This window comes from Canis aureus, chromosome 24, assembly GCF_053574225.1.
Source record: "Canis aureus isolate CA01 chromosome 24, VMU_Caureus_v.1.0, whole genome shotgun sequence".
NCBI classification, from domain to species: Eukaryota; Metazoa; Chordata; class Mammalia; order Carnivora; family Canidae; genus Canis; species Canis aureus.
Window position 1 is genome coordinate 26,394,140 of NC_135634.1, and position 16,038 is coordinate 26,410,177.

General features: G+C 32.8%; 1 protein-coding gene and 1 long non-coding RNA gene across 6 annotated transcripts in view; one reads left to right on the top strand and one right to left on the bottom strand.

Annotated features, from left to right (window-relative positions):
- Positions 1 to 218: 218 nt before the first annotated feature.
- Positions 219 to 10,265, bottom strand: LOC144295929 (uncharacterized). Of its 3 annotated transcripts, none has more exons than XR_013363068.1 (5): positions 10,194 to 10,265; positions 9,022 to 9,129; positions 1,449 to 1,585; positions 1,242 to 1,265; positions 219 to 939 (listed from the first exon to the last, which is right to left on the bottom strand). It is a non-coding gene; the product is annotated as an uncharacterized LOC144295929 (long non-coding RNA). The 3 variants fall into 3 exon arrangements; XR_013363071.1 differs by having other exon boundaries at positions 8,939 to 9,129; XR_013363070.1 differs by lacking the exon at positions 219 to 939 and adding an exon at positions 952 to 1,091.
- Positions 10,266 to 10,280: 15 nt separating this feature from the next.
- Positions 10,281 to 16,038, top strand: part of ADAM29 (ADAM metallopeptidase domain 29) — a 73,912-nt gene continuing 68,154 nt past the window's right edge. For 2 of the 3 annotated variants that reach the window (XM_077868611.1, XM_077868610.1), the window contains exon 1: positions 10,281 to 10,382. The gene's annotated coding sequence lies outside the window, so the exon portion shown is untranslated. The remainder of the gene's footprint in view (positions 10,383 to 16,038) is intronic. The other variant, XM_077868612.1, reaches the window with a different exon arrangement.

Sequence of the window (16,038 nt, forward strand, 5' to 3'; positions counted from 1 at the left end):
TTAAGGTACATTTCTCTTTTTTGTGTGTGTATGTATATATGTGTATATATATATATACAAACACACTATACATATATATGTAGATACAATATACACAATATATACACATACATGTATATATACATGAATAAAAATAAATAATATAAAAGTACAGGTAAAGGGCATTACGTTTTTTTATTAACAGCTATTTTGTATTTTGATATTTGAATGATTTATTATAAATTCCTATGGAATCCACTTCCAAAAAATATACTGAGAGTTAACTAGTGTTTGGTAAAAGCCTTAGGGTAACTTTAAACACTAATAAGTATTCAATTAAATGCTGAATAAGCTTCAGAAATGTGAATACTGTAATTTATAAAATATTTTTTGGGAGCAGTAGATCAGATCGGGAGAGGTAGATCCAAGGTTCGAGTCCCTGAAATTTGACAGCTATCTGGGTAGTGAGAAGGATGGCCTCTTCCAAGAAGGTTCAAAAACAGTCTTTGTACTTAAAGATTCCAAATCAGAAGAATGGGAGAAAATTAGAAGGTTGTTTCTAGACTCATGGTCAGATAATTGAGAAAACTGATAGGATTGGCATCCAGATCTCATTTCTAGCAAATATAATTATAGTAAAACTAATTTCTTTACAAAAAAAAAAAAACAAAAAACAAAAAAACAAGTCTGTTCTCTTTAAACATGGACTGATCATTTATATAAGTGCAGCAAGAATAGTGACTGACCACATAGGCTCTTTTTAAATCTGTTTTGCTGGAACTTTTCACATGATATTAGATTGGACTTTTAAAGCCTCTGCAGACTAAGAAGCCACATCAGAGACTTGCCATCAGGCTTCACTTGTTGTACCTATATAGTTTTAATTCCTTTCATCTTGAGGTCTTCAAGATATCCTGAGTAATAACTTTCCTTACTCAGCTGATGAGGCTGCCAGGAACCCTGTAGGCAAGATACAAAGCTCTTTTTTAACAAGAAACTTTATTGGCTCCATGAAGTCATCCTTATTTTTCTTTAACTGTGTTGTTTTATCTGATTTTATGCATATTCCCAAGTATGACATTCCATTTAAAGCCTTGGTTTCCAATTGTGTCCTGTTATAAGGAGAACAAATTCTTATTGAACTTATGCAAATAATAACATTACCAAAAAAATAAGGCAACTCAGTAAGTTCCCAAATTCTAGAGGGATGAGGTAGAGAGAAAAAGTAAATATTTCAATTCTATTTACAAAGGTATACTTACCAAATTGCTGTAAGTCATAGATAGCTTAAGAAAAAAGAAAAAAATATTTTCTTAAATCCAGGAAAATAACACATTAGGCACTAGCAATGTTTCAAAGAAAAAGTTGTAAGAAAATTTATAATCATGCCTATCAGTTTTTTCAGACTCATGTTATTATTTCTTATTCTGCTTGAATTCAGTTTTTTCACTTGTTATCAAGTTTCTTACCTATATCAGTGGTATGATCTGATAGTTATCAGAAAACTATATTCTAGAGTACTTGTCAGTCTTTTCCATAAATCTCTTTAGAGATGAAGCACTTTTGCAAAAGTGTCAGGGTCAAACTGCTGCAAATGATGAGAAAACTAAAAAAAAAAAAAAAAAAAAAATGGCCATGATTAAAGATCTAATGATAATTTATTTAATAAGGAAATGCCATTGAGACGCCTGGGTGGCTCAGCACTTGAGCATCTGCCTTTAGCTTGGGTTGTGATCCTGGGGTCCTTAGATGGAGTCCCACATAGGGCTCTCTGCATGAGCCTACTTCTGTCTCTGCCTCTCTGTGTCTCTCATGAATAAATAAATAAAATCTAAAAAAAAAAAAAAAAAGGAAATGCCACTTTTTCTGTAACATATTTATAATAGACTGAGAGTATTGACAAACTTCTATGAATTTCAAATAATTTCTACAATACCTATGTTAGGAATGTATATGCATACACATACAACTTAGAGTTTATCATTGCTTCTGACAATGCTTCCCATGTAATTTAATATATTAAATAAATCTAATTAATTTTAACATCCTCTTTTACAGTGTGACAGAGAAATTCTCTGTAATTTTCCAGGGATCATCTGGGATATCTCAAGGTTAGTTTGAAGTTAAAAAGACCCCCATTTAGAAATTAATTTTTTTTTTATTTTTTTACTTTTTAAAAAATATTTTATTTATTTATTCATGAGAGACACAGAAAGAGAGAGAGAGAGGCAGAGACACAGGCAGAGGGAGAAGCAGGCTCCATGCAGGGAGCCTGATGTGGGACTTAATCCCCCGGACTCCAGGATCATGCCCCGGGCCAAAGGCAGGCACTAAACCACTGAGCCACCCAGGGATCCCTAGAAATTGATTTTAGGTAGTTGTCAAAAACATCAAAAGTTTTGAACATTTGACTAACTTGAACCACAGATCCTTATGAAATAATACAAAATCTATTTAACCACAGTGACCACAGAAGTTTTTAAAAGCAAATATAAGACTAGATAATTATGAACAAAACTTAGCTCTTTTAATATTGAGAAATTTCAGTTTTCTAAGTAATCAAAGATCTGATAAAGACAAAATGAAGCATAGGAAATTATTTGATAAGATTTAAAATCTTTGCTCTCCAAAAAAATTACCCAAAAGGTAAAAAAGAAAAAAAAACTTTTTATGTCTATCAAAAGCACATTAAAATAGCTTAAGAAAACTTTGTTCTTTTAACTGGAAGAAATGAAATTCTCATTTTACACCAGTGTACTCACAATATTGACTCATTATTTAAAAACTTAAATAGTCCATTTCAATCTAGTCAGCTTGACCATATATGAAATTCTCTTTCCAAAATTCCTTTTCTCTACACCTACAACTTTTAAAATAATTGTTTATATTATATTTTTCCTCTTTCACATTCTGAAAACAAACAACAGTCATTCTACATTAGGACAAAATTAGTCTTTTTCTCTTAAAATATATACTTTATACTGTTTATTCAAAAAACACATTTTATTTTCCTTCCCTGCTTTCATATACAGCTTTCTTTTGGCCTTATTATTTCTAGAAGCTTTAATTACAAGTATTGGTTAGAATGTTTCTGGGAAACAAACAAACTAATCTTTAAATTTGTTTAAGTCATAAAATGTTTGGGATTCTTTTAGGAAAATTAAGAAGTAGCTAGAAATGTCACTTAGCCATGTTAAGACTATCACACTGGGCCTTGGCTCTAAGTAACCAAGAGGTGATAATGAAGCAAAAGGAGAACCCCTCAGAAAAAAGAAAAAAAGAAGTTAACAGGCAGCAATAAAAGAGCTCTTAGAGATAAAAAAGTGAATTGTTAAGGATTGTTTCTTGGAGATTATAAAATATTATCATAATTGATGTTTTCAAAAACACATTGATGTTACAAACCATAAGTTCATTTTTTTCCCCACTGTGTAAACTGGAACAAATCACACAGTTTGAATGTTCAGAGTTTCTATCACTCTTTCTCCCATATCTTTAACTTTGTCAAAGAGGATAAGACAGAACTTTTCTGGTTAGTTAAAAGACAACTACTTCCTTGCTAGAAATCAACAAAGGAATAGACTCAAGTGTCTACAAAGTGTTTATTGGTAGTACTCTCTAAAACTTTTCACTCAACATTAAGGCTTCTTCTGCAGCAAAATGTCAATTCAATGGGAAATATCACAGGAAGAGAGTGTGAGTGGGCCACAAAGTGGCAGATGAATTTCAATAACTTCAAAAAAACTGCATTTAGATAAAAAATAATTTTTCTAATATCCTATATTGATAGAGGGAGTCTAAGCAATACAATGTGACCCTACAGAAGATGTAAATGTGATTGTACATTATTGTCAGAGATTCTGGCCAGAGTGAGTCATTAAAAAATGGCATAAAAATTGCTTCTGAATCAAAAGAATTTAACCACATTTTGGTACAAAGCACCAAGCCCCAACCTGGAATTATATATGAAACTCCAATAACAGACCATAAGTACATATAATGACACTGGGAGGAAAAAACAGGATAGAGAAAAGGAGCTGTGGAACCTATTAGAATAAGAATAGACCAACAAACAGACATTTATTTATTTATTTGCTTATTTATTTCTGGTTTATTTAAAAAAATCTAAAAATAGATATAATAAAAAGTTGAGAAACTCATCAAGCATATAGAGTCGAATACTTTTTCTTTCTACTTCTTTCACTTCTAGTCTGTTTGCAACCCTTTGACTGATTTAAATTCCTGTCATTCTGGTACAGTGGATACAGCATTGTCTTTTTATATTACTCAACTTCTCAGAAAATATAGTCCTAGTCCTCAGATATCTCCTCTTGAGACAACATTGACTCTAGAGATACAAGACTTAGCTGATTCCCCTTCTAACCACTGTTGCTCCTTCTCTGTCTCTTCCTAGGTTTTTGTCCTCTATTTGAACTCTTTGTGTTGGAATTCCTCAGGATTCCTAATAAGACACCTATCTCACTAACCACATAGTTTTTGTGTGATGTCATCTAGTCCTCTTGACCAAGACTTTCAAATTTGTATTTTCAGGTCTGATATCTCACCGGAGCTCTGGAATCGTATTTTGGCTGAGTCCTTGACAGATCCTCCTAGATATATTTTGAGTATTAAAAAAAAAAATTAAGGCCCAAAATGCAACTCTTCCTTTTTTAAAGATTGTATTTATTTATTCATGAGAAACACACACACACACACACACACACACACACACACACACACACACAGGCAGAGGGAGAAGCAGGCTCCATGCAAGGAGCCAGACATGGGACTCAATCCCGGGTCTCCAGGATCACGACCTGGGCTGAAGGTGGCGCTAAACTCCTGAGCCACCCTGGCTGCCCCAGAAATGCAACTCTTAACTACCTTCTTCATCCCCGCCAATTGTTTCTCCTCCAGATCTTTACTTCTCAGACAATGGCGTGGCCATATACTTCAAAACTTAAGGGACATTTCTGATTCTCTTTATCTTGATCCCAACATAAGACCCATCAGCAAATTCAGTAATTTTACTTTCAGTATACTTCAAATTCCCTCACTCTTCACTATCTTTACAAATACCACATGATCTACCATTATTTCTCATTTAGAACATTGTAATAGCCTTTTAACTGGTCTGCCTACTCTCATGTAACAACAGTTATCTAGTCTTTCCAGAGTAATGAGTAATGGCAGAGTGAGGAGAAAATCTTTCAGAAAAATGATAGAACATCTAAAAATATAAATGAAATAATTTCACACTCCTTCCTAAAAGAAACTGCATAAAACCTCCAGCGTTCCTTACAATAAAATTAATTCCTTTTACCCAGGCCTGCCTCCCAGTTGCTACCAAACCTGGCCTCTGCTTATTTCAAGGCTTACTTTGTAAACGTTTTCTTGTTTACTATACTCTAGTCAAAACGATCTTTTCTCCTGTTTTCAGAATTACTTTCAACATAGTGCATAGTACTTTCCTCTTAGGCAAAAAGTTCTTCACGAAGATCTTTGCATTACAGATTGCTCTTTTGTATTCAGGTATTGGCTCAAATGTAATAGTCCCCTTTATTGGGCTCTCAATTTTAACTAGCACAACTACTCAGTTCCAGAACATTTTATATCAAATATGAAATTAAGTGTATTATTTTTATAGCATTTCTTAAATGATCTTTTTATTCATTTACTTTCCACAAGTTTGTTATCTCTATAAGTATTTTATTCATTTCATTCACTGTCCTGTTCCACATACCTACAGCCACTTTTGCCTCTTTTAGTTACCAATAATATTGCAAATATGCTTTTCAAATAAAAAAAAAAAAACGGTATTGTTTAGGAAATCATACCATTCCTGAAGTGACAATTATTCCTGGTTATTTGAGAGGCATTGTTTTTAGAGAATAATGTATATTTATATGATGCCATGTTACCACAATATTAATAAGCAAATATTGAAATAACTTTTGTTATTTCAATAAGTAATTGAAATAATGGGATACTTATTTAGAGAAATTATATGACTTTCAAAACTTAATTTAAAATAAATGCTTTAAGTTAATAATAAGGCTGTACTTTCCTGACATATGATAAAACTCAGTTTATTCAAAGTATGTTTAAGAAACGATTCTTCATTGAAAATTCCTATAGATTAGAAAGCATACCTATAACATAGAATTCATTTGAATTGGACTTTGTAAATAATTACAGATGGTGACAGAAATAAAATAATAAACCTTACATGTTTTACATTTCTCTACATATTTTGTAAACTTATTTTATAACTCAATAGTTTATTTTTGTTTACTCATTAAAATTATTCTAGATGACATAAGTTACAACTTTGCACTACTTCACAAACTATTGAAAAACTATGATAAGTAAATTAAAGGTAAGCAAATTTAAAAATAGACTATAAAGGATCAATAAATGCTACTCTTTCATATTATAAATTTATAATTATTCAACTTCACTATAAAAATCTTTAACTTTTATAATTTTGTCTCATCACTATGGATGAAAAGTATTCCTATAATGATGATTACTACAGTTTCCATGGTAGCACAATTTCCATTAATTACCTATGTTCATGAAATACTTGTTGAGCCCTCTATTATAAGAACCAAAATATTTTTGCTATTTCAAAATATATGATCACAAAAGTAAAAAATCTGAATATTAATTGTTGCTGTCAATCCTATTTTTCTGTAAAATGAGATCCAATTTGAATTATGAGAAATGACCCTGCTAAATAATAAATTTATGAATTAGCTGGTACAAATCAATTTGGAGGAAGAGACAGAAATAAATAGAATCAGGGACACCTGGGTGGCTCAGAGGTTGAGCATCTGCCTTCAGCTCCGGGCGTGATCCTGGAGTCCCTGGATCGAGTCCCACATCAGGCTCCTAGTGGGGAGCTTGCTTCGCCCTCTGCCTGTGTCTCTGCCTCTCTCTCTGTGTCTCTCATGAATAAATAAAATCTTAAAAAAAAAAAAAAGAGATAGAATGCAAAACTGGATCATGGAAATTAATTGTTGGAATTGCTTTCAAATGAGAGATGTACAGTTCATTGTAGGCCTTGTCATTCTGCTTGTGATGATTCTGGACATTTTTGCTTTTATTTTTTTTGAGAGATTTGAATATTTTCAATATTTAGGATGACTTTCAGTAACAGGAAGAGAGAGAATAGGCTTTTGTGTTTGTTTTTTTTTTCTATTTGTTAGGTTAATGATAACTGGGCACTAATGGATTAATTGAAGTGTTGTCTTTCTGTAGGGTAGACAATTGTGAATTTTTAACATAGTACTTTTCATCTAGAATGTATTTATTTATTCATTTACTTATTTATTTGACTGAGCGAAACAGAGTAAGAGAGCACAAGCAGGGGGAATGGAAGAGTGAGAGGAAGGAGCAAGCTCCTCACTGAGCAGGGAGTCTGATGTGGAACTTGATCCCAGGACCCCGGAATCATGACCTCAGCCAATGGTAGACACTTAACTGACTGAGCCACCTAGGTGCCCCGCTCATCTGGAATTTAAACAGGATTCATTTCAATTAAGTTTGTAGCACAACATATGCATTTAAATAAACTGTACTTCTTACTATACTCAGTATTACTCCAGGCTATATGCTATAACCAAGAGGGTTTTTTTATAACCCATATCATTTAATATCATAACAGGATTAACTAAAATGATATTTGGCCTCTTACACATTCCCTGGCCTCACAAAACAGACATTGGACTGATGGACATGATTTGATAATTTAAGAAAGATGATCACAGACATGTGTGATACACACTCCATTTCTGTTTCCCTTTGATGATTTATTTATTTATTTATTTATTTTTTCCCTTTGACTTTTTATAGAAGCTTGTGTACTGGTCAAGTACGAGAAGTAAAATGACAGAATTTAGTTCCTTTGAGGACTGCTTCCTATACTTTGAATTTTTTTTTTTTTTTAGTAAGAGTTTGAAGTCACCACTGTGAGATCAAGATCTGATCTGAGTTCAAGAGTCGAATACTTTACCAACTGAGACACCCAGGTGCGTTACACTTTGAATTATTTAAGAAAAAGGAAATGCAAACTTATTTGGATTACTGTGTGTTTAACCTGAGAATAACCTCCCCCCAAAATAAACCAGAGTTTGACTTATAGGCCTATAGATATTTATATATGGATACAGATATATATAAATGTAATTCACTGGTGGGATCAGTGGGAATATCTTTCAGTGCCTTGCCAATAATTTAAACCTGAAATTACATTTTCCTCTCTGATATGAATACATATTATTGAGGTTAGGATTTTGGTTAAACTATTAGTTTCACATTGCTATTAATTTTAAAAGTTGATTTATTGTACGGCTTGATATTCTCATATATAGGATCATTGTTGACAAATTACTACCAACTATGGAATATAGAATTAAAGTATAAAATTATTATTGCAAGTTCCATCTAAACAAATTCATTGCTTTTGAATTTAGTATTGAGTCATGTAATAAAAAACACATGAGTTATTGTTTTGACTTATAAGTATTCTGTTCTCAAAAATTGATTACAACAATCATGCAAAAATGGAAATAGGAACTTAGCATTTAACATTATTTTCTAATTTATTCTGTTATTTATTATAATCTCCCAACTATTTTACGCAGCTAGTGATCAACGGACTTCCCAGAAAAAGTGGCTTTGTTTCAGACACAGTATTGGAAAACACTTTAGATTTACTTCAACAAAATGGTAGGAAAATTGCATTAAAAAACAGCTACTGGGTTCTGATGTTATTTCAGAGATGTGGAGAATTTGTGTTCCCTCCTACTTTACAATAAGAAAAAACAAACTTGAAAAACTGCAAGTTTGTGATTTTCTAATTAGATCATGAAAATTGCAATGGGAAAATATTAACATAAAATCAGGAATGTGAGAAGCACTCTCAGGGAGAAACAAGACCCAGGAATTTGCTTACTTGAGACAAAATATTGAATGGCGAATAAGCTGGTGAGAAGAATCAAGTAGGGGCACCTGGGTTTCTCAGTGGTTAGTGTCTACCTTTGGATCAGGTCATGATATCCGGGTCCTGGGATTGATCCCTGCGTTGGGCTCCCTGCTCCATGGGGAGTCAGCTTCTCCCTCTATGTCTACTCTCTCTCTTTCTCTCTGTACAATAAATAAATAAAATCTTTTTTAAAAAAATAAGAATCAATTAGAAGATTTTAACCGATTGCTAATGTCTGAATGCACAAGCATGAAAGCTGAATGCATCACATGGGACCAATGATGTTCACATCATTGTTCTTTTACAGGTTTTTCCTCCATGAACCCCACAAATGTTTACAGAGAAGACTGGAGATACATATATCTTTTTTTCTTTTTTCTTAAGAAAACTTCCTGATGATGCGATCTGGAGAGTGAAACAATGTCTTAGCTAACATCTGCCCTGTCTCATCATCTCTATCTCCTTATGGAAACAGAGCCCTAATATGCAAAATCATCAAAATCTGTTGCCTGACAGTACAGATGAGAACCTACTGTAGTTGTGAGAGAAAAAGAAGGGGGAAAAATCCCCCCAGGGAGGATGGAATGCATACTCAGCCCAACATGACCTCTGGAGGAGGGGAAGGGCTATTTGTAAAGGCATCATATCTAGGACATGTTTATAGTACCTTACTAGGATTGCAGCTTAGCCTGAACTGCAAAGAAAAACCCTCATCTCTCTAGCTCCTGACCACCACACTGAGAAGATGTGAGTAAAAATAAAAGTAGAATTTATTTGGGAAAGATGTAAGGAAAAGATCTGTTCCAGTGAGCAGCAGAGTGGAGGATAAAGTGAAATTTCATATAGAAAAAGAGTAAAGCTAGACCTGACAGAGAAACATTAAATCCTACTTAGCAAAGGCAAAAGATTTTCTTTAGAAGATCTTTCTTATAGACTCTTTCTTAATTCCTCACTTTTACATACTTTGAACAGAAAGAGTATTAGATAAATAATTGCACTCTCTTAGCTAAAAAACAACCGAGAAAAAAATAAAGTGGGGGCAATTAATGAAATTTATCCAAGATGGAATCAAGTGACATTTCCTTTTATATAAGATCCATTTTCTCTAAATATTAAATGATAATCTTGCAGGGTTTGATCGATATGCCTTATGACATCTCTCATATATTCTAACACTCTTATTTAACCTCTCCCTGGGAGCCAACAACTATCATGGGCCAAGTACCTTCAATAACCATCAAACAGTTTATATGCCCAGCCCAACTGTTACCGTCAGACTTTTAGTTGAGAAACATTCTTTCCTCCTTTGTGACATCACATCCACTAACTAAATGGTGTAGTGTGGGGGATTTACTATAAAACAGATGCTCTCCTGATGGCCCATTCCTGGACATTCCTGAGGACTCATAATCAGGTCATAGATAATTTAAACAATGATTTACCTGTATTCTTAATAGAAGTCAAAGATCTAAGAAGTAATCATACTTCTGAGCATAAGTGATACTAATTTTCCAATATAATTTGGACTCAATCTATCAGTCCCTCCAAACATCTAGCAAGATTCACCTTATATTCTCTAAAACCAGAACCAAAGGGTACCAAAATCAAGAAGATGAAAATCTAATAGAAAAATGAGCCCTTAACCCTTGTACTCTTCCTTATAATGATTCTTTTCTCTAGGTTAAAAAAATATCCAAATAGTAGGGATATAGATTTGTTCAGAATCTTAGCAGCATACATATAATAATCATTCCCTACTTACCTGTAGTAGCAAATCCGAGTATTCTTTTATCTTTGTGCACCACAAAGCTGCATATTTCATAACTATAGATCTGTTTTCTGTTCTTTTAGCATCGTTTTTTATCCAAAGAGTCATTTCATTGCTTCCTCCTGGGAAAATCAAAGTCCTCAACAAGGATTCCTAAACCGTCCTATTTTTTTTTTTATTTCACATGTCGATCATCTTTTACAGTACTCTAAAATGCAACTGAGCTCTGAAAGTAATTCTATTTACTTTATGTCTTATCTCTAATAGGCTATGCACTTTCTGAAAGAAGTAAAAATTTTGTTAAAGTTTATTTTTTTGGAACATAATTTATCCCAAGGAGGGATATTTTTCACTCCTAAAAACGTGTAACACTTCATAAATTTCCCAGATTAGTAAGTAAGAGATCACACAGATGATTCCTAAGTCTCACTGGAAAGCTATGAGTTCCAAAGGTATTAATTTCCTATTGCTGAACAACAAAGCACAAATTTAGGTGCTTAAAATAACCTACACCTATTATGTCACAATGTCCAGGGGTTAGGAGTCCAGACAAGGCTTATATGAGCCCTTTGCTCAGTGCTTTGTAAACTGAAATCAAGGCATTAGCCACTTTGTAGTTCTCTTCTGGAGCTTGAGGTCCTCCTCCCAGCTCATTAGGTTTTTGATAGAATTTAATTCCTTGTGGCTATGGCACTGAGATCCTCAGCTTTTAAAAACTATTGGGGGATCCCTGGGTGGCTCAGCGGTTTGGCGCCTGCCTTTGGCCCAGGGCGCGATCCTGGAGACCCGGGATCGAGTCCCCTGTCGGGCTCCCGGCGTGGAGCCCGCTTCTCCCTCTGCCTGTGTCCTGCCTCTCTCTCCTCTCTCTATGACTATCATGAATTTAAAAACAAAACAAACAAACAAACAAAAAAAAAACCAAAAAAAAAAAAACCTACTGCTCTCCACTGGCAGCTTTAAATCCTGCCTCTCTTTCCCCATAGAAGGGAAACTCGTAATTCTTTAAACACTGTTTCTTAAATATCTAATAGGCTTTTAAAAATGTCTTTAATAAGTTTATTACAACATGCCTAGAAATCTAGGTTTAATGTTTGTCTGTTGATTATATTTTAAGACTAAAACCAGGAAAACATCAGGCAGGATACATTGTAACAGATCTCAACTTACCGCTAGAATACGACTCCTTCCCAGAGGCAAAAATATGTCCAGATGACAGAATTTGTTGTCACTTCAGTAGCTTCCTGGCTAAGTAAAATGAAGTGGTTTTATATATACGCTAATAGTGGAAATGCTTTTGGTATAGTTTATTGTTTTGGAAAGCTTTATAGAGCATTAAAGTGCTTAACCTAAGAAGGAACCCTAATTTAGAATGGTCAGCAGATTATAGGCATTTAATAGTTGTAATGTTTTTTAATGAATTGGCTATTTTCAAGACAGAAGCCCATTCAAAAAGATATCAAAGTAAATGTAAATGTCCTGGTTGATCATTATGCCAAACATTAAGCCCAACCAAAATCCTACTTCTCAACAGAACAAAACAAAACAAAACAAAACAACAACAAATCGTGTCTGTAGAAACTCAAAGAGAATATTATGAAATATTATACAATGCAGTTCTTTTGTTCCAGAGTTAGAAAAAAGTATTTATTACACATGGAAATAATCCCTTTTACACCTAGAGTGGCTGCCTGTGACCTCATATGAAATCCTGAAAAAACTTTATATGTCATTACCCACATATTTAGGACAAATTGGCCACTGTATTCAATCAACATTAGTGAAGAAACAAACTTCATTATCTATTAATGAGTGGTGCCAAAACTATATAATACTATTTGATAAACCTATAAGGAAATTTTGATCAGAAACAGATCATGGAATAATCCCCAATAACTGACATTTAGTTGGCAGTATAAAAGCTTACTGGCTATTATCCAAAAACCAGACTGGTATGTGTTACCTTGTTAAATGGATATCTACATTAAGGTTTGTCACTGAAGACACCATCTGCTTTCCATTTTGGTCCATGAGTTTTAAATCTCAGAAGAAGAGTTAAATGAATTTAAGAATGAGATCAACTAGGGCACCTGGCTGGCACAGTCGGTTACACATTAGATTGGTTTTGGCTCAGATCATGATCTCAGAATCATGAGAGCCCTGTGTCAAGCCTTGTGTTGAGCCTCTCAGGCTCCTCATTTGGCACAGGGTCTGCTTGAGATTTTCTCTTTCTCCCTCTGCCTCTCCTTCCACTCACATTCTCATTCTCCCTCAAATAAATAAATAGACCTTAAAGAATGATATAAACCAGACCTTATTCTTAGGATCCAAATCCTAATCACTCAAAGGGAATTCTGGATTTTTTGTTCTCTGCTCAGGCCTTCTCATTTTTTATAAAAGAACCCAAAATAGAGTGGATTCTACATGCTATATATAATTCAGAGACTAGCCAGGGGAAATAAGACAATGTCATCAACTCTTAGCCAAGAATGTCACTTAATTGGAAAGGAAGCAGTAGTCCAGAATAGAGTCATTTTAGATATAATGTTGTGTTTTGAGGGTGGATATATGTGATTTTAGGAGAAGACTATTGTGCTTGCATTTCCTACAAGTTAATCTGGCATTTTAAATATTGCTATTAATATTACTATTCACTGTAATTACTGTTAATATACTGGGGAACAAAGAATCATTAAATTGAATATTTTGGCTAAAACTCCCATATTGGTTCTGTAGACTCTTAGGATTAGGAAACAATGAGGTGAGTAGTTGCCTATTGACGATGACATAATTGTTTGTTCATAAGCAAGAAATTCAGCAACAATGTAGATCCTCCTCCAGGAGTATATTTGCCAAAGTGCTCTTGTAACTACTCAATGTAAGGATAATAGTAGAGAGTAGTGTTTAAAGAACCAATGTTGAAAAAACTAGCATCTCATGTGGTAGCACCCATAATTTTGTGTGTGTAACAAGGGACTGTTAGGCATGCTTAAGTGAGAATCACTGCTCTACAAAGGATAGCAATTTTTTCCATAGAAAACAATCATTATTGCCCTTTTATACTCCAACAAAATCAACAACACGTTGTTTTTTCCTGTATTAAGCTAAAGTGGGGAAAACAATATAATTTTGTCAACTTGGACAAATCAGAAATAAGCAATTACAAATAACAATAATCAATGTTTATATCCTTAGAACTTAAGAGTGAGCCTAAAAACATCAAAGAAATATTCTAAAAACTACAAACTACTCTGCTAGTTTTTTTTTTTTTGTTTTTTTTGTTTTTTTTTTTTTTACTCTGCTAGTTTTCAAGAAAATAACTCCTGGGATATACAGTATGTATACTCAGCATGGTTCTTTGAAAATACAGAGTATCCAAAAGTGTTATATAATGAAATAAAAATGTTTCAATAGACCATTGAATGAGATGCTGTGGAACAAGGATTGCATAAGAATGCAGATCTATAGATTGCTCTCATAAAATATATAGATGAAAATATCAGTATACATTTAATAGGTAGTATTCCTTTCAATCATAAAAAAATTGACACCTGAATATTATGTTTGCATCACAGATATGTAATAGGAGAACATTCACTCTCATATTAAAACTAATGATACTCATAGGGGATAAGAATAAAAGATATATATCACTGCATTATTAGTGAAATGCAAATTTCATGTATGAGTGTTGAATATTCTAACTGTATACCCTGTGTTAATTTGGATCAATGTTTAATCTTTAAAAGATATGAAAGCACACAAAACAAGTACTATGAAAATATAAATCTATACAACAATAAATGGAAATATATACACCCACTTGTTAATGATTGTTACTTCTGGGAAGAAGCATGAGATTAAGAATAAGAAAAGAGTTTTCAATTCTTATTCTATAGAAGGCTGAATTGTTTAAAAATGAGTATGTATCCTTGAGTTACTTTTTTTCATTTTAAGGACAAGTAAAATATAATTATAATTTATATATCTGAATATATTTGCATAAATACTTGGTAATGTTTCAAGAAAATATTTAGTCAATTTAAAAAGATATCTGTGTTAAATACCATAAAAATCAAAGCAATGTCTCTTTCTGTCTTTCTGTCTTTCCATCTCTCTCTCCACACACACATGAAATGAAATGATTTTTTCTTAATCTTCAGAAGTATACATAATAATTGTATTATGAAACTTTTGTTTGAAAACCAATTTATTAAATTGGTCTGTAACATTTGGATAACTTCCAGTAGTATAAAGGAATAAAATCCAGAAATTAAGTATTTCCTATGAAGATAAGATTTATGCATGAGAATGCTCTGAAAGGAAATTCATCTTTTTCACAATGAGGATGATCATAAAGTTGAAACTATAGCATTGTTTAAAATGGAATTATGAAGAATAAGGTTAAAATATGAGTAAAAAATGCATATTGGATAATGAGATCATTTTTAAATAGGATTTTTAACACAGAGAAGCCGCTTTAAAAGAAATGATTAATGGTTCTTAACATTCACTTTATGTAGTGTTATATGGCTATGCACTGTAATACCTCTTTTTCATGTTTATATATAACAGAAGATAAAAATATTAAATGGTGCTTTCCCACAGAGTACTGAAAGATATATACAGAGTGACATCAAAAAGGAGAGTTACAGAAACTACTATTTATATAATGAGTACATATATTTTCCTGCAAAAGTAGCAGTGATGTATTTACTTATTATTTATATTTATATTTATATATTTTAGCTGTGGTGTTTTTAGTAATTATTTATTAGTAACTAATGTAGGCTATAGAATAATCAGGGCCATCCCTAACTGCTTCTTTGCCTTATTCACTAGTACTAACTCTCTTTATGCTCACCACATACATTTTGTACTGCCATACTCAAATATTTCCAATTTCCTATTCTTATATTTTCAAATGTGGCAAAATTTCTTCATTTTTTTAAATTCAGGCACAATGGCATATAACATTATATTAGTCTCAGGTGTACAACAAAACGATTTTATATCACAAAAGAATCATCACAATAAGTCTAGTTAACATCTGTCATAGTTATAAATTTGTATGTGTGTGTGATGAGAACTTCTAAGATCTACTTTCTTAACCACTTTCAAATATATAGTACAGTATTATAAACTATAGTCAACGTACAATACATTACATCCTCATGACTTGCTTATTTTATAACTGAAAGTTTGTATCCTTCAAAAAAATAGAAAGTTTGTATCTTTTGACCCACTTCATCCATTTCACCCATTCCCTACCTCTGGCAACTACCAATTTGTTGTCTGTATTTAT